Genomic DNA, 13,752 nt, shown 5'->3' on the forward strand with positions numbered 1-13,752 from the left:
GATTGTTTGTATCATTGTTGAGATAGTGCTAATTCAAGTTGGTAGTTAAAAACGGGTGCCAACGTATTTCAACACTGATTTAACCAAACCCCCCCCCCCTTCACAAACAAAAAATAATGTGCGTGGAAAGTTCCAGAAAAGTTTCTGATTTGAGCTGGAATAGCTCTATTATAAATCTTCAGTTTTTGATTTGTATTTTTTCATAGAACAAAATTTCAAAATCGGGCTTTGAAATGCACACAGAATCTGTCTTTAGAGTATTCACCCCAAATTAAAGCAAATTTGGTTGATTCAATCTCGAGATATCGTGGCATCCGTAAATAAACTAGGTGTTTTGAGACAAAATAAAAAGAAAATTTGACATTTCACTTTGCGCATGGCAAAATTTCAAAATTGAATCAAAATTAAACGCTTTTCGCATCAAAAGCAAAAGTTGATTTTTGTAAATAAAAAAAATGCAAGATCTTTTTACCCCAACACACCCTTTGCCGCATCAGTTACACGTATTTGTTGAGGCGTCACGCCTTCTGTAATAATATGTCAGTAATAATTCAAACGTATAGCAAACCAACAGCGAAAAGGCTATTATGGTACGTTAATTCATTCAACGGAGGAGAATCTCCCTGCTGCCATCATCAGCACCAAAGTCCGTCCGTCCCAGGTCCAGGTGTGTGTGCCCTTTTCTGGTGCTTTATTTCACTGATCGCCTGTTGATAATGGCGTTGGTTGGGCACATGCCCTCTTCGGGAGGGATCCCACTTCCGGGCTTGAAACCCTGTCATTACAGCAACCGCACACACACAAACACAAACCAGCGTAGTGAACAGGTAAAGTTCCTCCGGAAAATTCCTCATGCATGTCACCCCACGTTTTGAACAAAGACTTTTGCACCTAGACACACACACACCCACACACCCACAAATGTACAATTTACACGAATACGACCATAGAGCACGCGGGGAATTTTTGTGTGAAGGCATTTTAATTTACTTCCGTTGGCGGAATTTCCGGCGGGAGGTCAATAGGTGCACTGTTTACGTGAAAATATGAGTGAATGGTGGAAAAAACAAACTCACTTCAAAGCTTGCTTCCATGGAAAACTAAAAAATAAAGCAAAGCCTTTACAAACATTGCTTTTTAAAAATATGCATAAAAGAACAATCAAATTTTATTTTGTTTTGTTCAAAATATATGCAGTGACTTTTCAATTTGATGAGTGTTTCCAACATATTTTGATAAAAAAAAACTTAATTTGTATGCAGTTAAATTTAAAAAAACTGTATAACTGATTTAATTTTGAAGCCAGCTTAAAAAACTAGGTATTGTATAGGGTCACAGCAATATAATATTATGCAATCATTACATTTCGTACTGCATATTTTTTCCACTGCATTCTCGTTCAGTGTATTTATCTGCTATTGTTCCGCCCGCTCCAAATTAACACAGCAAAGAGGTGCTACGATATTCACACTTTGCACGCGAAGCGATTCTCACTTTTCTAGTTGCACCCAAATATAAACGCAATGCTAAACTACACTTTTGGCCATTCCTTGCCTTTCTTCGCAACAGTGCTACAAATTCATAAATTGCAGGCAACAACATGAAAGAGGAGAAGCAAAACAAAAGTAACAACTCGGTTGAGACCGTAGCAGGAACAAAAAGAAAAAGACTTGCGTTTGTGTTGAAAACAGGAGCAAAGTTCGAGCAAGGTAGGAAGCACCACTTTGCCACTGCCAGGTCACTACGGTGATATAAAGATAATACACGCTGAGTTGAACTTGACTGTAGGCAACCTGTTGTTGTTGGATGACCTGTTATGAATGTTCGGTACCAATTTTTTTTTTCGGTATCGAAAACACTTAAGTGCTAATAACTTTTGATAGGGTTGTCAGATCTTCAATATATTCGTCGCGTTGAAAAGGTCTTTTGAATACCTTTCTAAAAATGTATAACATGCCAGGTTTTCTTACAAAAACCACCCTTTTTACAATCTTCAGGACTTTTGTTAAAATCGTTTTTTTAGCATAACTTTTGAAGTACTTAACTAAACTCCATAATTTTTAATAGCGACTTATGGGACCCCAGGACGGATCGAATGAGGCCAAAACGGACAAAATCGGTTCAGCCAATGTCAAGATAATCGAGTGACAATTTTTTTATCAACATCCCACCACACACACAGACATTTGCTCAGAATTTGATTCTGAGTCGATAGGTATACATGAAGGTGGGTCTTGGAGGTCTAATTGAGAAGTTCAGTTTTCGAGTGATTTTATAGCCTTTCCTCAGTAAGGTGAGGAAGGCAAAAATCATATTTCATAAACGAACCGTTCGACATCGCCATTTTTTTATATGTTAGGTGAAATTTTTCGAGGAATCCGATAAAAATAATTTCAAACATAGGCTCTTTGGTCCAGACATGGTCAAAACGCCATTTTAAGTTTTCATACGACTTTTTCAAATGTTAGATTTTTGAAACTTCTTACTATTTTTCTCAAATAGCCAAACTCATTACCTTTCTTTTGCGTCTAAGACAGCTAAAATGAATGAATACATTTTGAATCAAACCATTTCAGAATGATCTTTTTGAAGGAACGTTAACCGGGGTGATATTGGTTTGTTTTTTATTTATTTTTCAAATATTATTCAATCGGTAAGACTTTACTAATGATTTACATTTTTTTAAACATGTACTGAAATGGATCACACATGTATTTTTTTTACTTAAAAAAATAAAGAAAAATAAATAACAAGACATAGTCTCAACATTTGACTGAAAAAAGTATTTTAAAATGCATTTTACACTAGTTCAGTTTTTTTTGCGATCATTAGTTTTCAAAAAAAAAATGTAGGATTTGACGAAAACAAAAATTTTTGCCAATAAAAAAACTTTTTGCGATACTGTACATCAAAAATATTCAAATATTCAAATATTTTTTTTGGATAAACCCAAACATGCCAAAAATGATTTTTTACGCAGGGGAATGCATTTTCAATTGATGTCAGCTATAAAACTTCAATGTCCATAGACATTTTTAAGATTTTTGAAAACAAATATTTTTTGCCCTCCCGATTTGGGTGGGAAGGGAGGGGTGGGCTAATCTAAAACTTAATTTAACTCTTTCAAGCCTGATGGGTCATATATGACCAAAAACATTTTTTTTTTGAAAACTAGCCTATAATTATGATATGGGCCTCAAAATCATTTTTCCATCATTAGATAAAACAATATTTTTTTTGAAAATTCAGGCCTGAAAGGGTTAAATAAAATTAAAAATAATTATTTGAAATATTTTTTTTTGTGTCGAATACAAATGAACAAAGCAAAAATATTATATGAAATGTTTGAACATTTTGTGAAGATAAACTAAAAACCGTACTTAATCCACCTTTAGGTGGTTATTTTTTATCAAAAAAAGTTTAAGTGTAAGTGCTCATAACTTTTGATGGGGTTGTCAAATCTTCACGCGTAGGAAAGGTCTTTCAAATACCTTACTACCCGGGCAGACGGTAATAACAAAATTCATGCCATTTCAATAACAAAAACTGTTAAAATAACAGAAAGTGTTATGGAATCTTCTTGAAAAGTCCATTTTTGCATAAGGGTTTAATAATAGTTTATGTTATCATAACAAAATTTGTTATTGCTCTGATATTGGATGAAAGCCAAAACAACTTTGAAATAACATTTTTTGTTATGGAAGAATACCTCCAACAGTTATTGGGATGATCGGATTAGTTGTTAAAATAACAAAAAATAATAACAAAGCTTTGTTCGAAGAATAACTAAAAATGTTATTAGTCTGTTATTACAATAACAATCCAATAACATAAAATTCATAACGAAGAATAACAAATCTTGTTATAAATAACATAAAATGTTATTGGCTTAGTATTTTCAAATATCAAAAAATGTTATTCCCAAGTTATTTCCGTCTGCTCGGGATAACAATATATAGCACGACGGGTTTTCTTACAAAAACCACCCTTTTTTATAATATTTCAAACTCTAGCCAAATCGTGTTTTAGCCTAACTTTTGAAGTCCTTTTCTAAACTTCATAATATTAACTTGGGTCTTGTGGGACCCCAAGACGGATCGAATGAGACCAAACGGTCCAAACCGGAGATAATCGTGTGCATATTTTTCGGTGCACGGACTTACAGACATACACACGCACAGACATTTGTTCAGAATTTGATTCTGATTCGATAGGTATACGTGAAGGTGGGTCTACGAGGTCAAATAAAGAAGTTCATTTTTCGAGTGGTTTTATAGCCTTTCCTCATTGAGGTGAGGAAGGCAAAACACAATATATAACACATTTTCGTAAATACTTAGTTTTTTTATTTTATTTTGAAGTTGTGCTTAGAGATTGTGAGTAATTTTAGATAAACAAAATTTGTTAGGAAATGTTTTTTTAGTTGACTTTTTTTTGCGGTATTTTTGAAAACTCGTTTCAATTATTTTTTACTTTTTTTAGTATCACAAGACCATTTTTTTTTTAATGAAAACGTCCTTTTAGACATGGGGTTTTCACTGTTTGAAGGAACTTTAAAAAAAAACTCAGCATTTTTTTCTCAAAAATTGAAAAAATCGCTAATTGTATATATGAATGTCAAGAATAGGTTGCGAAGGGCTTTTTTCCTACCGCCAACTCACACAAAATCGTGTTTTTTGTAACTTTTTTAGAGCATAACAATGTTCTTCAAAGTTGTAGGACAGACAATTATAAAAATTATAATATATAAACATAAGGGATTTGTTTATAATTATCACGAGTTATCGTGATTTAGGGAAAAAAAGTTTTGAAAGAGTTGTTTTTTTTTGTTTTGTCTGCGTGGGTGACCTTTAATGGTCATGATCATCAACAACAAAATTTTTCAAAACTTTATAATTGCTCCGTTGGATTCGTTGGTCGACGGTCAGACTAACAATACAAAGGTCATCCGTTTGAGTCCTGGGGTGGAAGGTTTCTAGGAGTGACAAGAGGATCGGTTGCTCTTTCCTTTCAAGCCTTTGGACTCTTAGGTTTGAGCAGAAAAATTTAATAGATGGCTGCTAACATTATTAATGAATTCAACAAAATCATGTCATGAAACATATTCATGGACTAACTAAGGATATACTCAGCACCAAACCTTCAATTTACATCCAGTTCATGCAGATTATTTCATTACAGGTGTTGTTCACTATGCAGCTAGTAGTGATGACCGGTTCAGCGAACCTCCTCGCGGTGTGTTCTACCAACCCTTATCCCTCTTTGGACAGAGAGTGGATATTTTATCATTACTCAAGCTTTCGTTGCACCAACAGCTGCAAGGGGAATCCCGTTTTGTCCCGTGCGGCGGCGTTCCAGTCCAGAAGGTTCCGTTTGCGCGGGCTTCTCTTCTTTCCTTTTCAACAAGAGGAGAAAAGCAACATTTGAGACCCATCAACTAACGCCAGCGCGAGCTCAGAATCATGCTAGGAAGAACAGAAGAAAGGGGAGCAAAAATTGGAAAAAAGGAAAAAAATAACGAAACCACAAACGCAACGAACCGGCAAATACATGCAGCATATGCAACAAAACAGCTCTTCAGTGTGATATAGAGCTAATACGCGGCTATGAGCAGCAGCGTTGAGCCATCCTTCCTTCCGTCCTGCAAAGGAACGTCCGCGGGTCACGGTTCCGCTCTGTCGCACAGAGGACAAATGGCTCTCTTTGAAACACACACATACTCACACTTGCTGGCTAGAATAGAACGCTTTTTGATGATGAGGCGAGCGAGGGTGTTTTGTGCTCATTTTTCTCTTCAAAAAGAGAGAGGGAGAGACAGAGGAGGTGCATGAAAAGTGCATTTCACGCGATGAGTGCAGGAATGTTGTTGCATGGCAAGGTCGGCAACGTGTTGGCTGCAAAGTAGCAACGGTTATTCAGTTGAATAGAGTTTTGTTTGGTGGAGAGTGTGTTGCATGAATAGACTTGAGTTCAATTTGTTATGAATAAATTTGTTTGGCAAATTGAATCGTCACATAATTTGTAAAGATAGCATAGCATGTAAAAATTAAGTATTGTTATTATCGACTTGTAAAAAATCATGCATATGGGTAATTCTCTACCAACTCAAACGAAATCGGGAAAAGTTGCCCCGACCCCTCTTCGATTTGCGTGAAACTTTGTCCCTGATCACGAATCCGAGGTCCGTTTTTTGATATCTCGTGACGGAGGGGCGGTACGACCCCTTCCATTTTCGAACATGCGAAAAAAGATGTGTTTTTCAATAATTTGCAGCCTGAAACGGTGATGAGATAGAAATTTGGTGTCAAAGGGACTTTTATGTAAAATTAGACGCCCGATTTGATGGCGTACTCAGAATTCCGAAAAAACGTATTTTTCATCGAAAAAAACACTGAAATTTTTTTAAAAATTCTCCCATTTTCCGTTACTCGACTGTAAAAAAATTTGGAACATGTCATTTTATGGGAAATTTAATGTAATTTTCGAATCTACATTGACCCAGAAGGGTCATTTTTTCATTTAGAACAAAATTTTTCATTTTAAAATTTCGTGTTTTTTCTAACTTTGCAGGGTTATTTTTTAGAGTGTAATAATGTTCTACAAAGTTGTAGAGCAGACAATTACAAAAAATTTAATTTTTCGTCGTTGATCATGGCCGTTCATGGTCACCCGCGACAGACACGGACGACGAAACAAAGAGAAACGCAAAAAGTAACTTTTTCAAAACTTTTTTTCGTGAAATTGCGATAACTCGTGATGTTTTTAAGCAAACCCCTTATGTCAATAAATTAAAATTTTTGCAATTGTCTGCTCTACAACTTTGTACAACATTGTTACACTCTAAAAAATTACCCTGCAAAGTTAGAAAAAACACGAAATTTTAAAATGAAAAATGTTGGTCTAAATGAAAAAATGACCCTTCTGGGTCAATGTAGATTCGAAAATTACATTAAATTTCCCATAAAATGCATGACAACAATGACAACTTTTTTAGTGTTTTTTTTCGATGAAAAATAGTTTTTTTTCAGAATTCTGAGTACGCCATCAAATCGGGCGTCTAATTTTACATAAAAGTCCCTTTGACACCAAATTTCTATCTCATCACCGTTTCAGGCTGCAAATTATTGAAAAACACATCTTTTTTCGCATGTTCAAAAATGGAAGGGGTCGTACCGCCCCTCCGTTACGAGATATCAAAAAACAGACCTCGGATTCATGTTCAGGGACAAAAGTTACCCCTTAGGACAAAGTTTCACGCAAATCGAAGAGGGGTCGGGGCAACTGCTGTGTGAGTTGGCGGAGAATTACCCATATATGTTAACAGCAATTCCCCACGAAAACAGCATGGAAAAAAACAAAAGTGCTCGGATCGGGCTCAAATTTTTTCTGAGGGTTCCCTGGCCGAAATAATTAGACCCGTATTTTTTTGTTTGGCCATTAGGGTGACCTACGCCGTCTTAGGGTGGTCTGAAAAATGGCCATTTTCGTCGATTTTCGCAAAAACCACTTTTTTCAAAAAATCATAACTCCTCGCCATTTTAACCGATTTCAATTGTCTTATACGCAAATGAAAGGTGATAAGTTGGCCTTTCAAAGAAAAATAGTAAGAAGTTTCAAAAATCTAGCCTAACTTATGAAAAAGGCGTATGAAACATTAAAATGCCGTTTTGACGGTGTCTGGACCAAAGAGCCTATGTCTGGAAATATTTTTTTCGGATTCCCCGGACATTTTTACATAACATACTAAAAAATGGGAGGAGTTCATTAACAGGATTCCGAGATATGATTTTTTGAAAATAAAATCCGTGTTTTTCGACGCGCCGCGCGCAAAAACCGAAAAATGACGAAATCGGCAAAAAATCAACTTTTTTCACTAAAACTGCGATAACTTCAAAATTTCAGCGATGACCTATAGATGTTTGGGTACCAAAATTTTCGTAATTAAAAGACGCAACTTTTGGTACCCAAACATCTATAGGTCATCGCTGAAATTTTAAAGTTATCGCAGTTTTAGTGAAAATAGTTTTTTTTTTGCCAATTTCGTCATTTTCCAGTTTTTGCGCGCGGCGCGTCGAAAAACACGGATTTTATTTTCAAAAAATCATATCTCGGAATCCTGTTAATGAACTCCTCCCATTTTTTAGTATGTTATGTAAAAATGTCCGGGAAATCCGATAAAAATATTTCCAGACATAGGCTCTTTGGTCCAGACACCGTCAAAACGGCATTTTAAAGTTTCATTCGACCTTTTCATACGTTAGGCTAGATTTTGAAAACTTCTTATTATTTTTCATTGAAAGGCCAACTTATCACCTTTCATTTGCGTATAAGACAATTGAAATCGGTTAAAATGGCGAGGAGTTATGATTTTTTGAAAAAAAAGGTTTTTGCGAAAATCGACGAAAATGGCCGTTTTTCAGACCACCCTAAGACGGCGTAGGTCACCCTAATGGCCAAACAAAAAAATACGGGTCTAATTATTTCGGCCAGGGAACCCTCAGAAAAAATTTGAGCCCGATCCGAGCACTTTTGTTTTTTTCCATGCTGTTTTCGTGGGGAATTGCTGTTAAAACAATTTGCCTTTTTCAAAAAATATCGCAAAAATCAAAGGTAAAGCAAAAACCTTATTATACTGGATGATTAAATCAAATTAAATATGAAAATATTAAAATACTGACACCATGACAAATTAAAATAGACAATTTTTATTTTTTACTCGATTTCTTGGATGTTTTGAGTTTTTTTTAATGTTACTGCCTCAGTGTTTAAACGCGTTTTGTCAAAAATAAAGAATTAAAATTATAATAACTTATTAAAATTGGTTTTGAAATGTAATTAGACTTGAAAAAATATAAGGTTGTTCGCGCTCAGTTTTTGATTGGCAATCATTTTTTAAAGTAAAAAAAGCATATTTTTTTAGGTTCCGGAAAAGTCGAGGAAAAGGCCTGTAATTTTCAACTAACAATAACTCGGAAAACATTGGCCCGATTTTCAATGTTAAAAATGTAATTTTTCTGTTTGATTCTGAACGTTTCATGAAAAATAATTCTTTATTTTACAATCAAGCTTAACATTTGAAAAGGTCTGCGAATAGATAAATTTCTTAATCTCACGGTTTAGGGCCAAAAAAAAATATTTTCATTGAAAAGATCAGAATCACTTTCATTCATCGATTTGAATTCAGAAACTAATTGCCCCGATATGCAAAGTTTCAGAGAGGTAATTGTAAGAAATTTCATCAGCTTTTCAATAATATGTGTTCGGGGAAGCTTTTCTTTCAAGAAGTATTTTTGAAATGAAAAAAAAAACCAAAGCAAATCAAAAATTCATACCTAAAAGTAGCTTTAACTTGGAAGCGGTATATTTAACCAAATTAAAAAAATAATAGAGTTCTTTTTAACTTTCAAAAATGATTTTTAATAATGTTTTGTATAAGTTTTCAATATTTTCCAAATAATTTTTTCAGAAGATATTTTTGTAGTCCACTATAAAACACATAAAAAATTTCGGTAATTACAAAATACGTTTTTGAGAATTTAACTTATAGTTATTAAAGGTTAAATTAAAAAAAATCGGATTTTTTTCATGTTCCTATTTTTCCGAAAATTTCTAATCATATCCTACAACTCTGCCGATCAGAAAATAACTTTTCAAGATACTGAATTTCATACATTTACAAACCAAATTTGTACAATGTCTATGGAGACATGTACGGAAAAACGGGTGATGCTAAATTGTTCCTTTGATATAGGGAACTCATGGACTAAGTTTTATCCTTATCAATAAATGAAAATTCAAAAATTGCGAAAAAAATTGCAAAATCGTTGAGAACTACTCAATAGGTAAACATAAAATAAATCCCGATTATTTTATAAGATTTTTTATAAGACCACTGCAAATATTGTTAAAAGTGTTGATGATAAGTGTTGATTATCATGTTTAGGTCGTTTAGACATATTTATATTTTTTTGTTATATTCCATTGTATCGTGATTCAATTCAATTCGGTTTTATTTGTGAATAATCAAATTACAATGTGTACATATTATGAACCTAACAGAGTTTTTGTGTTCATTTCAGCTGTGTGTTACGTCTTAATTCGGTTTAGAGCAATTATTACTGTTAATTAAATGCACAAACAAGAGTAAGAAAAAGTTTTCAAAAAACTTACGCAATTGCTAATGATAGGGGATAGGAATAGAAAAAGCTTACAACTAGATCACAGCAAAATTTAATCAATTATAGATGTGCTTGATCATCAGCTCCCCAAGGGTCAGGAATTGCTCCGCTTTGTTACGGCAGGTCCGGAACCGCGTCATCATCTCCCCCGCGAGAGCAAAGAACTCCGGCAGGGTAAAGAGATCTTCCCCGGTGACTTCTTGCTGGGCCGCATTGCCGCTACCGGCAGCGACCACGCTGGCGAACGATCGACCCCATCCAGGAGGGAACGCTGGGTTGTCCGCTGGAACCGTACGATGACCAGCAGCCGGCACGGTTACGCTCGTACTTCGCTGAGGAGGGTGGGACGCTGCTGCTTTCTTTTTCCTCTTTTCCTGCTCCTCGAGGTAGGTTTTCCGTGCGCTGCATCCACGGTAGTTGCTGGTATGGTTACCTCCACAGTTGGCGCACTTGATGCGCGCCTTGGTTTGCTCTGCCTTGTCCCCCAAGTCCGCCTTGCACGGCAGTGCGCACGCCTCCGAGAGGTGTGTTCCACCGCACTTCACGCAGCGGGGCGGGAGGTTGCAGTTCCGCGAGCCGTGGCCAAATTTCTGGCAACGGTGGCATTGCGCTGCGTCCGTCGGGTTCTTTGAGTAAAACCGCCAGTTTACCCAAAAACCGTCCAATGCCTTAGTTTTCCGCAGGTCTTGAATTTTGACGGTGCCGCGGTCGAAGTACAACAGGTACAGTGTGTGTGTACCTGTGACCGTTGTCTTCCGCGAGAGGACTTTTATGTCACGCGGCGTTATTCCAGCACCCGAGAGGTCCTTCTTTAGGTCGGAGATCGGGCGGTCTTGGTACCCCTGCAAAACGACCTTCACGGCAGTCTTCTGCACGGGGTCGAATGTGTAGAACTTGAAGTTTTTATTCTTCAATTTCTCCACAACCAGGTCGAAGTTCTTGCTGTCAAATGTGTAGACTTGCACTGACGACTTACCGATTTTCAGACAATATCCGAGGCCTTCCAGCAACTCGTCAATATCGTCCGTCAACGTGTCCAAAACATAGATTGGAGGTGGTCTACGTTCCTTTGGAGAATTGTTCGTTTTTGACGTCGACACTTTCTTCCGTGCACGTCCATCGTATTCGTCGTCGTCGGTAGTGCTGCTACCGTCGGTGTTGTTGTTGTTTTCTTCGTCGTCGCTCAGCATCTGGAACTCGTTCCTGATGGGAATGTTGGCGGATGTTGACGTGTTGGTCGTGGCACCGGAAGTACCGGAACGGGTTCGCACTGGTGATCTTGGAACATATCCGGGATGTAGCAACTTTTTGTCGATGCCTTCTGCGCTCACGCTCCCCTGCGCGATGGCGGTCGACACGGCGTTGGCTTGTTTACCTTTTTGCACACGGCCGGTAGACGAACTTCGCGGGTTTTTCGAGGCCGCACTCGAACTGCCACGGCCACGGCCGGCCTTTGGCATGCTGCAGGAGCAAACTCGCGGATAATCACGGTAGACTACGGCGGAAAATTTCGTAAAAACTATAGAGCACTGAGCACTTGACTGCTGCTTGCTCTCGTGCGTACACGGAGGTGAATCTTTTTCATTGTATCGTGATATGTACTGTTTATTCGTGAAAAAAAGGTAAAAAATTGAAATTACAGGCTACGGTGTCAACATTTGAATGGAAAATGTGTTGTAAAATGCATTATACATCTGTCCAGTTGTTTTGCAATCATTTATTTCCAAAATTTCTAAGCATTGACGAACATTTTATTTTTGCGAGAAAAAAAGTTTTTGCGATGCTGAACATAAACTTTGTAAAATATTTGCAACAGCCTTAATTTTTTTTGTTATTTTTGTTAACCATTATTTTTGAGAAACTTTGAAAAATTTCACGATTTTGACTATTTGATTTTGTTAATTGGACTGAGGGTTGCTGCGATAAAGGATTGCTAAATTATTATTAGATACCTCGAAAGCTATTGGTTCGATTATTAATGTTCAACTTATGTGATTGCCCTTCCAATGAAATTCAGATCAATATTTCAGTATCAAAAGTAACACTTATTTTAGAAATTTTTAAATGTTGAGCTTGAATGTTTAATTTTGATATTATTTTTATTGATTAAAACTGCAAAAGTTTCACAAAAGTTTATTTTTTATTGTTCAAAATCAAACCAATAGTTTTCAAGACATTACGAATAGAGGGCTATTATCTCAGCTGTACCTCAGCAAAATGTAGGAAATTTGTCTTAAGTTTACAGAAATTAAAAGTCTCGAAAAATTGCAAAATTCTAGAGGATTGGATACTTGATTACTTAAGATTAATTTAGTTGCTTTTTGTATTTTTGTAACCAAACTTTTTGAAGTTTTTCTTTCTTGACTGTTTCCGCCGAGCCATCCGAATGTTCAAAGTTTTTAGGGTTTTAGAAAATTTTAACGGTAGAAGGATATTTCTAAAGTCCACTTAGGCGGAACGGGACTACTTTTCTGTTTTTGGTTTGCTTGTTCAATATGTTTTCTTCATTTATGCATAAAAAACCTACCCAGTTCTTCAACTCCACAATTCATATTGCTTGCTGCGTTCATTACGCTTATAACACACCAAATTGCATATTCGACCTCGAAAAAATTTCATCAAGCCTCAAAAGAAGAGCTTTCCTGCACCCCAACCATGGCCGGCTGGAACAGAACAATCAGTCGGCGCGAGGCCAAAGAAATGTGAGTAGAGGAAATTTATACCGACGGCAAAATTATGCTGATAGCATGCCTCCATCACACAACTACCTAGTTCTAGGAAAGGTACATAGTTGCCCCTTCTGTGTCAGCCCTCTAAGCCGGCTTGATGATGCACCCAAGCCAACGGCAGAAGGTCCTTGGAAGGTGGGGGGTCCTAAGGTTGTCCTATGTTTTAGGTGTTTTGTTGATTTGGTGACCATATTCAATTATTGTTTTTAAGAATCAAGCCTGAACCAAATTTTAAGATTGTTTTTTCAATTTTGTGAAAAGTTTTTAACAATTTTCAAAATTTAGGAGCAATTATCCTATCCGCTCAACGCAGTCCTTTTTTTAGGGGGAACCGGTTTTTTGTCGTTCGTGCCTCCGGCAAGGACTCCTAGTGTCGGCTGGTCGTCGAGTCCTTGCTTGCCCCCTTTACATCCACCCCCGTTCTCTTCGAAATTCGTTGCTGTTGTTTTTGTACAGCTGTGACGATGACGGTTGGTGGTTGGATTCCTAGCGTGCATGGTGAGTTGAGGGTTGTTGATAAATGAAGTAGTTTTTTTAAACTTTTTATTACATTTTTGCTTTTTGCATGACAATAACAATATTTTGTTGAATTCAAAATGCATGATGTTAAAAATGCATGGCCTTAATTTGAGTAAAACATAATTTTCAACGTTAAAGAGTAGTTTATGGACGAATCCCCTTGTCAACCCCTTCCCCACGCGACAGCCTGGTTCCAGTGGAGTGCGCATGCGACAGCAGCGCCGTGCCGTGGTCTGGTTTGGCATCACATCCTCCGTGGTGTACATCCGCGTGTCTGCTTGGTTGTTTTGTGCCATGTGGGTGCATCGGCACAGGCTGCTCCAACC

Source organism: Culex pipiens, chromosome 2, assembly GCF_016801865.2.
Source record: "Culex pipiens pallens isolate TS chromosome 2, TS_CPP_V2, whole genome shotgun sequence".
NCBI lineage: Eukaryota > Metazoa > Arthropoda > Insecta > Diptera > Culicidae > Culex > Culex pipiens.